This window comes from Cupressus sempervirens, chromosome 1, assembly GCF_028749045.1.
Source record: "Cupressus sempervirens isolate cs-2001-9-10 chromosome 1, ASM2874904v1, whole genome shotgun sequence".
NCBI classification, from domain to species: domain Eukaryota; kingdom Viridiplantae; phylum Streptophyta; class Pinopsida; order Cupressales; family Cupressaceae; genus Cupressus; species Cupressus sempervirens.
In genome coordinates this window covers 612,189,627-612,203,230 of record NC_143118.1, presented here as the reverse complement: position 1 = coordinate 612,203,230, position 13,604 = coordinate 612,189,627, and positions in this window count along the sequence as shown.

Sequence of the window (13,604 nt, the reverse complement as noted above, 5' to 3'; positions counted from 1 at the left end):
CTCCCATTGTAGCCGCGATAGGCTCGCAAAAAATTTTGCTAGAGCGCCAAGTACCCACCTCATTGCTATAGACAAGGGCTCGCCATTAGATCAACTTCGAAATCGCATAACGGACGCGGTGTAGAATGGCAACCGCTGCCAAGTCTCTTCCGTAATTGCGTCGGTTGAGTGATCGAAGAAGGTGATCTAAGAGAGGGTCCAAGCGTGTAGGCATTCGTTGGGGGATTCGCGCCGATGGAAAAAATTTGTGCAATACCCGAGCAACACCGGACGGAGGTGCAAGACGAGGGCTCCCGTTTTAGATCGAGTTTTAAAATCACCAAGTAGACGCGGTGAGGGGCTGGCAACCGCTGCCAAACCTTTTTCCGAAATTGCGCCAGCTGAGTGACAAGAATACATGATCTAAAGGAGAGTCCAGGAATAGCACCCTCGAGGGTGGGCTTCATGCCCCTCTAATTGATTCAGCGTCGCCGTCCACCATTTCAAAATCCGACATTTCCATCCGCCCTGACAGCGGCGTTGAATCAATGAGGAGGGCACGGGAGAGGCTCGCGGCAACCACCTCTCCCATCGTAGCCGCGATAGGCACGCAAAAAATTTTGCTCGAGCGCCAAGCACCCACCTCATGCCTAGAGACAAGGGCTCGCCATTAGATCAAAACTTCGAAATCGCTGAACAGACGCGCTGTAGAATGGCAACCGCTGCCAAGTCTCTTCCGTAGTTGCGTCGATCGAGTGATCGAAGAAGGTGATCTAAGAGAGGGTCCAAGCGTAGGCATTCGTTGGGGGATTCGCGCCGATGGCATAAATTTATGCATTACCCGAGCAACACCGGACGGAGGTGCTAGACGAGGGCTCCCGTTTTAGATCGAGTTTTAAAATCACCAAGTAGACGCGGTGAGGGCTGGCAACCGCTGCCAAACCTTTTTCCGAAATTGCGCCAGCTGAGTGACAAGAAAACATGATCTAAAGGAGAGTCCAGGAATAGCACCCTCGAGGGTGGGCTTCATGCCCCTCTAATTGATTCAACGTCGCCGTCCACCGTTTCAAAATCCGACATATCCATCCGCCCTGACAGCGGCGTTGAATCAATGAGGGGGGCACGGGAGAGGCTCGCGGCAACCACCTCTCCCGTTGTAGCCGCGATAGGCACGCAAAAAATTTTGCTAGAGCGCCAAGCACCCACCTCATGCCTAGAGACAAGGGCTCGCCATTAGATCAACTTCGAAATCGCTGAACAGACGCGCTGTAGAATGGCAACCGCTGCCAAGTCTCTTCCGTAGTTGCGTCGGTCGAGTGATCGAAGAAGGTGATCTAAGAGAGGGTCCAAGCGTAGGCATTCGTTGGGGGATTCGCGCCGATGGCATAAATTTATGCAATACCCGAGCAACACCGGACGGAGGTGCTAGACGAGGGCTCCCGTTTTAGATCGAGTTTTAAAATCACCGAGTAGACGCGGTGAGGGCTGGCAACCGCTGCCAAACCTTTTTCCGAAATTGCGCCAGCTGAGTGACAAGAAAACATGATCTAAAGGAGAGTCCAGGAATAGCACCCTCGAGGGTGGGCTTCATGCCCCTCCAATTGATTCAACGTCGCCGTCCACCGTTTCAAAATCCGACATATCCATCCGCCCTGACAGCGGCGTTGAATCAATGAGGGGGGCACGGGAGAGGCTCGCGGCAACCACCCCTCCCGTTGTAGCCGCGATAGGCACGCAAAAAATTTTGCTAGAGCGCCAAGCACCCACCTCATGCCTAGAGACAAGGGCTCGCCATTAGATCAACTTCGAAATCGCTGAACAGACGCGCTGTAGAATGGCAACCGCTGCCAAGTCTCTTCCGTAGTTGCGTCGGTCGAGTGATCGAAGAAGGTGATCTAAGAGAGGGTCCAAGCGTAGGCATTCGTTGGGGGATTCGCGCCGATGGCATAAATTTATGCAATACCCGAGCAACACCGGACGGAGGTGCTAGACGAGGGCTCCCGTTTTAGATCGAGTTTTAAAATCACCGAGTAGACGCGGTGAGGGCTGGCAACCGCTGCCAAACCTTTTTCCGAAATTGCGCCAGCTGAGTGACAAGAAAACATGATCTAAAGGAGAGTCCGGGAATAGCACCCTTGAGGGTGGGCTTCATGCCCCTCTAATTGATTCAACGTCGCCGTCCACCGTTTCAAAATCCGACATATCCATCCGCCCTGACAGCGGCGTTGAATCAATGAGGGGGGCACGGGAGAGGCTCGCGGCAACCACCTCTCCCCTTGTAGCCGCGATAGGCACGCAAAAAAATTTTGCTAGAGCGCCAAGCACCCACCTCATGCCTAGAGACAAGGGCTCGCCATGAGATCAACTTCGAAATCGCTGAACAGACGCGCTGTAGAATGGCAACCGCTGCCAAGTCTCTTCCGTAGTTGCGTCGGTCGAGTGATCGAAGAAGGTGATCTAAGAGAGGGTCCAAGCGTAGGCTTTCATTGGGGGATTCGCGCCGATGGCATAAATTTATGCAATACCCGAGCAACACCGGACGGAGGTGCTAGACGAGGGCTCCCGTTTTAGATCGAGTTTTAAAATCACCGAGTAGACGCGGTGAGGGATGGCAACCGCTGCCAAACCCTTTTCCGAAATTGCGCCAGCTGAGTGAGAAGAAAACATGATCTAAAGGAGAGTCGAGGAATAGCACATCCGGGGTGGGCTCCATGCCCCTCTAATTGATTCAACGTCGGCGTCCACCGTTTCAAAATCCGACATATCCATCCGCCTTGACACCGGCGTTGAATCAATGAGAGGGGCACGGGAGAGGCTCGCGGCAACCACCTCTCCTATATAAGCTGTCACGGGGCTGGATTTTATGCTTATGCCCAGGTTAAGCCTTCTCCTTGAGAATCTCCAAAACCTCGCGCGGCACTGGTGTTCCCTACTTCTGATCCACCATAAGATGCGACCATTTTCGTTCACCCAGACTACGCCTCCCTGTCTTCATCAAATGCCCACGCATCTGACTGCCTAAACATACACTCCCGCGGAATAGAAGTGCATGCCGAACCATCCTACTCCTGGTTCTCTTCCTTAGGTGCTCCACTCACGCATCCTCGAGCCTCTGGCTCTACCCCTGTTCAACCTCAGCGCTGAACCCCGACTTAGCCCTTTTGATATCTTCGCCTCGGCGACTCCCATAAGCCCACCTTACACCGACATCGGCCACATAGGTGATCTCAACTCCCACGAGTCTCTTGACCACATTATGATCCTCCATGATCATCTTGCCACTTCTTGAGAATGCACCGAGCTCCCAGAGCTCCTCATGCTCAACTCGCTTGACTCCCTGAGTCCAACGCTGCACCACTGCAACCTTGCATCGAGAACCTCCTAGATTCCCTTGCTGAACACTGCATCCACACTGGCTGACTTGGACCCCCAAGAGTTCTCCCTAGCTCATGCATATGCTTCCAAAGCATACTCAACACCATCTTGACATCTCTCTGAACCTTATAGCTCAACACGCATACACCCAGTGCATACTCGACACCTCCACGGTACCTCTCTGAACTTCCTGGCTCATGCGCACACCTCCACGGTATACTCGGCATCCTTATGGCACCTCTCTGAACTTCATAGAGTCCTCCAGTCCAATCCTTAACATGAACATGCCTCCACGGCACTCCATCACTTGTTAGTCTCCCTAGCTCTCCACAGAGCCCACGGAAGCCCAACCCTTGCTCCCCACGGAACAACCGTCAACCTTAGCCAACTCTGGATCCCCATCATGAGCCCCAACTGCTTCGACACCCCAGTCTATGTCTACATGCCTTTGTTGGTGACCCACAAGTCCTCGTACACCCGGTGCACTCAAACCAACCTCCTCATGCATCCACGTCGTCTCATGCTCAATCCACGGATCCCTTTGCATTGCACAACCTACTTGAGTTCCACACCCTAGCTCCATGATCCGCCCACCCTGTGGGACGCTGGCCGGTTGGACCAACTCGGTGAACACTCCATAGCTTCACCTCCGAAACACTTCGCCCATCTGCTTCACTCGTTTCACTCATGCAGCACAAGCCTTGGTTCCTAGCCTTCCATCATGACTCACCTCCTTGAGTCATGTCCACCGACTACCTCTTCGGGTACCTGACACGATCTGCCCACTTGACTCGGCATCTCCTTAGCATCATTCCGAGACACTATATCCCGCTTGCCATCCTTGACCTCCACGGTCTATGAGATCCAACCTCAATGCAAACCCATGCAACCAAGCACCCAGGATGTGCGCCCTAGGCCACACCCAACCGATACCGCACCACTTAGCCATTCAGCGCAATGACACCATTCCCACACAGCTAACCTCAAGCACACAATGCTCCTACTCGGACAAACCATATTGTCTCCTACCGCAGGACTAGGAAAACCGCTTCCCTAGCTTTCGGACACCGGACAACTCCCAGAGCTGTCAACATCGATCCAGCTTCTTTGCTACACTGAGACAAGGACCTTTGTCATAATGCCAAACCTCACCACGTTGCGTAACGGCGGAGCAACACTTCATTGCCCCTAAAGACTTCGCGTCACCTCTGTCTCCCGGAGACCAGAGGGAGGGACTACTCTACTTCGACCCTCTCGAGGGAGATGGACTCTCCAAGCCATCCGTCATGCACACCGGCACTTACCCTCCGCGGATACACCTCAGCTCGGCTCCACGCCTCGCCTACACCACAACTATGCTAGAGGGAACATCTCGTAACACAGTCCCAAGATCACACCTCGGCCTGGATCCAACACCGTGCCTACACCACAACTATGTTGGAGGGAAACCACTCGCAACACAGCCCCAAGGCTACACCTCGGATCATGTCCCGGACAAGATCCTACACCACAACCATGTCTGCCCAGCACACGACATAGTCCCATTTACACCTCGGCTAGACCCACGTCTGCCTACACCACACCTGTGTGCACCCAGCTTTGCACCACAGGCCCATCCGGCCTCAAGGTCTCATATCGCGAATCACCAGCCCCTTACATAAGCTATTAGTGCGAGGCTCGCTCTGCATTAGAAATTAGCGAACACACCGACATCCGCCTTAAAAATCCAAATCCTTTAAAATTCTTACCAAACAGCCATTCACGACCCAATTTTTTATGGGGTCGGCAGAGGAGCAAAAGATTGTCATCGGTTAGGAGATGTGAGTTCATGGAGCCGAGGGACTGAAATGGTCATCGAGCTCATCCGATCAACTGGATGAATTTCACCTTGAAGGGGCCCCCAATCCAAAAGTTTCGGAGGTCATCTCCTGGAACTCTCGACAACAAGGCCCATCTTACATGCAAACTCTGCTACTGCGCAAACATAGGTTGCAATTAAAGAGAAATTGCGAGGCCGTCACAATGGCCCGAGGCCAATGGCTCCGACTAAAGTCAATTTTCTCTTGCAATCACCATGCCGCCGTTCACAGAGAGATCTCCCCATTCACTTGTGACGCGACGCACAATCCAAGGTCTAGACGCGAGCTCGCCCTTGAAAGAAAGACCACTTTCCAAGACATCCCTCGATGACACATTGGAACGTAAACCGCTGTCGAACCATTCCCAATGTTGTGCCGATCGAGTTGGCACAGAGGCGACCTTAGGGAGCTCCCGCGTAGCAATCGGGATGTGCTTTCGTGCCCATCTCTCACAAAAACCAATGTCAGCTGTGGACAAATTTGGAATCCAAGGGCTCGCATCCATCGATATCGTCGGCACTGGGTCTATATATTCAAAGGCCACGGAGAGGTTCCGATAAGAGAAGCTCCCCTGCTCGCTCGCACAAACATCCCAAATTCTAGACACAAGCTCCCGCCCTTAGCATCGCTCTCCAGATCACCGCAATGACACATTGGAACGACAACCGCTGTCGAACAACTCCCAAAATTGTGGCAATGGAGTGAGAAAGAAGAGCAACTTTGGGGAGCCGCGCATAGCAAACGGGCTGTGCTGCTGCTTCATTCCGCTCTTATATAGGATCCGAAATCGTTGATTTCGTTTGGAATCCGAGGCTGCATTCGTCCTTGCTCAAACAAGCAATGGCTCTTCTAATCGAATGGCCACGGGGAGCTTCCGATAACAAAGGCTCCCTTGTCACTCGTGATGCGCAGGCCAACTGCTAGACGACGGGTCGCCCTTCAGATCGCTGCCCAGGCAACCACCACAACGGCACCATTGGAACGACAACCGCTGCCGAACCATTCTGAAAATTTTGTGCCAAAGAAGTTGTTGCGTAGAGAACGACTCTGGGGGGCGAGCCCTCGCATAGCAAAATCGGGATGGCTTCACGGCCCTCCCAATAGAAACGATGCTGGTGCCAATATTCCAAAAATCCGAATAACGTGTCTTTCGCGAACACCAGCACTGATTTCTATTGGGGAGGGTCGACGAGAACTTTTGGTACCAAAGCTCCCATTGTAGCCGCGATAGGCACACAAAAAATTGCTAGAGCCCCAAGCACCCACCTCATGGCTAGACAAGGGCTCGCCATTAGTAGATCAACTTCGAAATCGCTGAACAGACGCGCTGTGGAATGGCAACCGCTGCCAAGCCTCTTCCGTAATTGCGTCGGTCGAGTGATCGAAGAAGGTGACCTAAGAGAGAGTCCAAGGCTAGGGATTCGTTGGGGGTTTCGCGCCGATAGCAAAAAATTATGCAATACCCGAGCAACACCGGACGGAGGTGCTAGACGAGGGCTCCCGTTTTAGATCGAGTTTTAAAATCACCAAGTAGACGCGGTGAGGGCTGGCAACCACTGCCAAACCTTTTTCTGAAATTGCGCCAGCTGAGTGACAAGAAAACATGATCTAAAGGAGAGTCCAGGAATAGCACCCTCGAGGGTGGGCTTCATGCCCCTCTAATTGATTCAACGTCGCCGTCCACCGTTTCAAAATCCGACATATCCATCCGCCCTGACAGCGGCGTTGAATCAATGAGGGGGGCACGGGAGAGGCTCGCGGCAACCACCTCTCCCGTTGTAGCCGCGATAGGCACGCAAAAAATTTTGCTAGAGCGCCAAGCACCCACCTCATGGCTAGAGACAAGGGCTCGCCATTAGATCAACTTCGAAATCGCTGAACAGACGCGCTGTAGAATGGCAACCGCTGCCAAGTCTCTTCCGTAGTTGCGTCGGTCGAGTGATCGAAGAAGGTGATCTAATAGAGGGTCCAAGCGTAGGCATTCGTTGGGGGATTCGCGCCGATGGCATAAATTTATGCAATACCCGAGCAACACCGGACGGAGGTGCTAGACGAGGGCTCCCGTTTTAGATCGAGTTTTAAAATCACCGAGTAGACGCGGTGAGGGCTGGCAACCGCTGCCAAACCTTTTTCCGAAATTGCGCCAGCTGAGTGACAAGAAAACATGATCTAAAGGAGAGTCCAGGAATAGCACCCTCGAGGGTGGGCTTCATGCCCCTCTAATTGATTCAACGTCGCCGTCCACCGTTTCAAAATCCGACATATCCATCCGCCCTCACAGCGGCGTTGAATCAATGAGGGGGGCACGGGAGAGGCTCGCGGAAACCACCTCTCCCCTTGTAGCCGCGATAGGCACGCAAAAAAATTTTGCTAGAGCGCCAAGCACCCACCTCATGCCTAGAGACAAGGGCTCGCCATTAGATCAACTTCGAAATCGCTGAACAGACGCGCTGTAGAATGGCAACCGCTGCCAAGTCTCTTCCGTAGTTGCGTCGGTCGAGTGATCGAAGAAGGTGATCTAAGAGAGGGTCCACGCGTAGGCATTCATTGGGGGATTCGCGCCGATGGCATAAATTTATGCATTACCCGAGCAACACCGGACGGAGGTGCTAGACGAGGGCTCCCGTTTTAGATCGAGTTTTAAAATCACCAAGTAGAAGCGGTGAGGGCTGGCAACCGCTGCCAAACCTTTTTCCGAAATTGCGCCAGCTGAGTGACAAGAAAACATGATCTAAAGGAGAGCCCAGGAATAGCACCCTCGAGGGTGGGCTTCATGCCCCTCTAATTGATTCAACGTCGGCGTCCACCGTTTCAAAATCCAACATATCCATCCGCCCTGACAGCGGCGTTGAATCAATGAGGGGGGCACGGAAGAGGCTCGCGGCAACCACCTCTCCCGTTGTAGCCGCGATAGGCACGCAAAAAATTTTGCTAGAGCGCCAAGCACCCACCTCATGGCTAGAGACAAGGGCTCGCCATTAGATCAACTTCGAAATCGCTGAACAGACGCGCTGTAGAATGGCAACCGCTGCCAAGTCTCTTCCGTAGTTGCGTCGGTCGAGTGATCGAAGAAGGTGATCTAAGAGAGGGTCCAAGCGTAGGCATTCGTTGGGGGATTCGCGCCGATGACATAAATTTATGCAATACCCGAGCAACACCGGACGGAGGTGCTAGACGAGGGCTCCCGTTTTAGATCGAGTTTTAAAATCACCGAGTAGACGCGGTGAGGGCTGGCAACCGCTGCCAAACCTTTTTCCGAAATTGCGCCAGCTGAGTGACAAGAAAACATGATCTAAAGGAGAGTCCAGGAATAGCACCCTCGAGGGTGGGCTTCATGCCCCTCTAATTGATTCAACGTCGCCGTCCACCGTTTCAAAATCCGACATATCCATCCGCCCTGACAGCGGCGTTGAATCAATGAGGGGGGCACGGGAGAGGCTCGCGGCAACCACCTCTCCCCTTGTAGCCGCGATAGGCACGCAAAAAAATTTTGCTAGAGCGCCAAGCACCCACCTCATGCCTAGAGACAAGGGCTCGCCATGAGATCAACTTCGAAATCGCTGAACAGACGCGCTGTAGAATGGCAACCGCTGCCAAGTCTCTTCCGTAGTTGCGTCGGTCGAGTGATCGAAGAAGGTGATCTAAGAGAGGGTCCAAGCGTAGGCATTCGTTGGGGGATTCGCGCCGATGGCATAAATTTATGCAATACCCGAGCAACACCGGACGGAGGTGCTAGACGAGGGCTCCCGTTTTAGATCGAGTTTTAAAATCACCTAGTAGACGCGGTGAGGGCTGGCAACCGCTGCCAAACCTTTTTCCGAAATTGCGCCAGCCGAGTGACAAGAAAACATGATCTAAAGGAGAGCCCAGGAATAGCACCCTCGAGGGTGGGCTTCATGCCCCTCTAATTGATTCAACGTCGCCGTCCACCGTTTCAAAATCCGACATATCCATCCGCCCTGACAGCGGCGTTGAATCAATGAGGGGGGCACGGGAGAGGCTCGCGGCAACCGCCTCTCCCGTTGTAGCCGCGATAGGCACGCAAAAAATTTTGCTAGAGCGCCAAGCACCCACCTCATGGCTAGAGACAAGGGCTCGCCATTAGATCAACTTCGAAATCGCTGAACAGACGCGCTGTAGAATGGCAACCGCTGCCAAGTCTCTTCCGTAGTTGCGTCGGTCGAGTGATCGAAGAAGGTGATCTAAGAGAGAGTCCAAGCGTAGGAATTCGTTGGGGGATTCGCGCCGATGGCATAAATTTATGCAATACCCGAGCAACACCGGACGGAGGTGCTAGACGAGGGCTCCCGTTTTAGATCGAGTTTTAAAATCACCGAGTAGACGCGGTGAGGGCTGGCAACCGCTGCCAAACCTTTTTCCGAAATTGCGCCAGCTGAGTGACAAGAAAACATGATCTAAAGGAGAGACCAGGAATAGCACCCTCGAGGGTGGGCTTCATGCCCCTCTAATTGATTCAACGTCGCCGTCCACCGTTTCAAAATCCGACATATCCATCCGCCCTGACAGCGGCGTTGAATCAATGAGGGGGGCACGGGAGAGGCTCGCGGCAACCACCTCTCCCGTTGTAGCCGCGATAGGCACGCAAAAAGTTTTGCTAGAGCGCCAAGCACCCACCTCATGCCTAGAGACAAGGGCTCGCCATTAGATCAACTTCGAAATCGCTGAACAGACGCGCTGTAGAATGGCAACCGCTGCCAAGTCTCTTCCGTAGTTGCGTCGGTCGAGTGATCGAAGAAGGTGATCTAAGAGAGGGTCCAAGCGTAGGCATTCGTTGGGGGATTCGCGCCGATGGCATAAATTTATGCAATACCCGAGCAACACCGGACGGAGGTGCTAGACGAGGGCTCCCGTTTTAGATCGAGTTTTAAAATCACCGAGTAGACGCGGTGAGGGCTGGCAACCGCTGCCAAACCTTTTTCCGAAATTGCGCCAGCTGAGTGACAAGAAAACATGATCTAAAGGAGAGTCCAGGAATAGCACCCTCGAGGGTGGGCTTCATGCCCCTCTAATTGATTCAACGTCGGCGTCCACCGTTTCGAAATCCGACATATCCATCCGCCCTGACAGCGGCGTTGAATCAATGAGGGGGGCACGGGAGAGGCTCGCGGCAACCACCTCTCCCATTGTAGCCGCGATAGGCACGCAAAAAATTTTGCTAGAGCGCCAAGCACCCACCTCATGGCTAGAGACAAGGGCTCGCCATTAGATCAACTTCGAAATCGCTGAACAGACGCGCTGTAGAATGGCAACCGCTGCCAAGTCTCTTCCGTAGTTGCGTCGGTCGAGTGATCGAAGAAGGTGATCTAAGAGAGGGTCCAAGCGTAGGCATTCGTTGGGGGATTCGCGCCGTTGGCATAATTTTATGCAATACCCGAGCAACACCGGACGGAGGTGCTAGGCGAGGGCTCCCGTTTTAGATCGAGTTTTAAAATCACCAAGTAGACGCGGTGAGGGATGGCAACCGCTGCCAAAACCTTTTTCCGAAATTGCGCCAAGCTGAGCGAGAAGAAAACATGATTTAAAGGAGAGTCGAGGAATAGCACATCCAGGGTGGGCTTCATGCCCCTCTAATTGATTCAACGTCGGCGTCCACCATTTCAAAATCCGACATATCCATCCGCCTTGACACCGGCGTTGAATCAATGAGAGGGGCACGGGAGAGGCTCGCGGCAACCACCTCTCCTATATAAGCTATTAGTGCGAGGCTCGCTCTGCATTAGAAATTAGCGAACACACCGACATCCGCCTTGGAAATCCAAATCCTTTAAAATTCCTACCAAACAGCCATTCACGACCCAATTTTTTATGAGGTCGGCAGAGGAGCAAAAGATTGTCATCGGTTGGGAGATGTGAGTTCATGGAGCCGAGGGACTGAAATGGTCATCGAGCTGGATGAATTTCACCTTGAAGGGGCCCAATCCAAAAGTTCCGGAGGTCATCTCCTGGAACTCTCGAGAACAAGGCCCATCTTACATGCAAACTCTGCTACTGCGCAAACATAGGTTGCAATTAAAGAGAAATTGCGAGGCCGTCACAATGGCCCGAGGCCAATGGCTCCGACTAAGTCAATTTTCTCTTGCAATCACCATGCCGCCGTTCACAGAGAGATCTCCCCATTCACTTGTGACGCGACGCACAGTCCAAGTGCTAGACGCGAGCTCGCCCTTGAAAGAAAGACCACTTTCCAAGACATCCCCCATTCAGTGAAAGAAAGACCACTTTCCAAGACATCCCCCGATGACACATTGGAACGACAACCGCTGTCGAACCATTCCCAATGTTGTGCCGATCGAGTTGGCACAGAGGCGACCTTAGGGAGCTCCCGCGTAGCAATCGGGATGTGTTTCATACCCATCTCTCACAAAAACCAATCTTAGCTGTGAACAAATTTCGCCGCAATGACACCCATTGGAACGACGACCGCTGTCGAACAACTCCCGAATTTGTGCCCCGATGGAGTGAGAAAGAATAGCAACTTTGGGGAGCCACGCATCGCAAACGGGCTGCTGCTTCATTCCGCTCTTGTATATAGATCCGATGTCGTTGATTTCGTTTGGAATCCGAGGCTGCATTCGTCCTTGCTCACACAAGCAATGGCTCTTCTCATCGAATGGCCACGGGGAGCTTCCGATCACAAAGGCTCCCTTGTCACTCGTGACGCGCAGCCCAACTGCTTTCCGAAATTGCGCCAGCTGAGTGACAAGAAAACATGATCTAAAGGAGAGTCGAGGAATAGCACCTCGAGGGTGGGCTTCATGCCCCTCCAATTGATTCAACGTCGGCGTCCACCGTTTCAAAATCCGACATTTCCATCCGCCTCGACACCGCCGTTGAATCAATGAGAGGGGCACGGGAGAGGTTCGCGGCAACAACCTCTCCTATATAAGCTATTAGTGCGAGGCTCGCTCTGCATTAGAAATTAGCGAACACGCCGACATCCGCCATAAAAATCCAAATCGTTGAAAATCCTGACCAAACAGCCATCCACGACCCAATTTATTATGAGGTCGTCTAAGGAGCAAAAGATTGTCGTCGGTTAGGAGATGTGAATTCATGGAGCCAAGGGACTGAAATGGTCATCGAGCTCATCCGATCAACTGGATGAATTTCACCTTGAAGGGGCCCAATCCAAAAGTTCCGGAGGTCATCTCCTGGAACTCTCAAGAACAAGGACCGTCTTACTTGCAAACTCTGCTACTGCGCAAACATAGGTTGCAATTAAAGAGAAATTGCCAGGCCATCACAGTGGCCCGAGGCCAATGCTCCGACTAAGTCAATTTTCTCTTGCAATCACCATGCCGCCGTTCACAGAGAGATCTCCCCATTCACTTGCGACGCGACGCACAATCCAAGTGATAGACGCGAGCTCGCCCTTGAAAGGCCAGGCCACTTCCCAAGACATCCCCCGATGACGCATTGGAATGACAACCGCTGTCGAACCATTCCCAATGTTGTGCCGATCGAGTTGGCACAGAGGCGACCTTAGGGAGCTCCCGCGTAGCAATCGGGATGTGCTTTCGTACCCATCTCTCACAAAAACCAATCTTAGCTGTGAACAAATTTAGAATCCAAGGCTCGTATCCATCGATATCGTCGGCACTGGGTCTATATATTCAAAGGCCACGGAGAGGTTCCGATAAGAGAAGCTCCCCTGCTCGCTCGCACAAACATCCCAAATGCTAGACATAAGCTCCCGCCCTTAGCATCGCTCTCCAGATCGCCGCAATGACACATTGGAACGACAACCGCTGTTGAACAACTCCCGAATTTGTGCCGATGGAGTGAGAAAGACGAGCAAGTTTGGGGAGCCGCGCATGGCAAACGGGCTTCTGCTTCATTCCGCTCTTATATATAGATCCGATGTCGTTGATTTCGTTTGGAATCCGAGGCTGCATTCGTCCTTGCTCACACAAGCAATGGCTCTTCTCATCGAATGGTCACGGGGAGCTTCCGATTACAAAGGCTCCCTTGTCACCCGTGATGCGCAGCCCAACTGCTAGACGACGGCTCGCCCTTCAGATCGCTGCCCAGGCAACCACCACAACGGCACCATTGGAACGACAACCGCTGCCGAACCATTCCGAAATTTTTTTGCCAAAGAAGTTGTTGCGAAGAGAACGACTCTGGGGAGAGAGCCCTCGCATAGCAAAATCGGGATGGCTTCACGGCAGCTGGATGGGATTTGAATTCATGGAGCCAAGGGAGTGAAATGGTCATCGAGCTCATCCAATCAACTGGATGAATTTCACCTTGAAGGGGCCCAATCCAGAAGTTCCGGAGGTCATCTCCTGGAACTGTCAAGAACAAAGGCCAATCTTACATGCAAACTCTGCTACTGCGCAAACATAGGTTGCAATTATAGAGAAATTG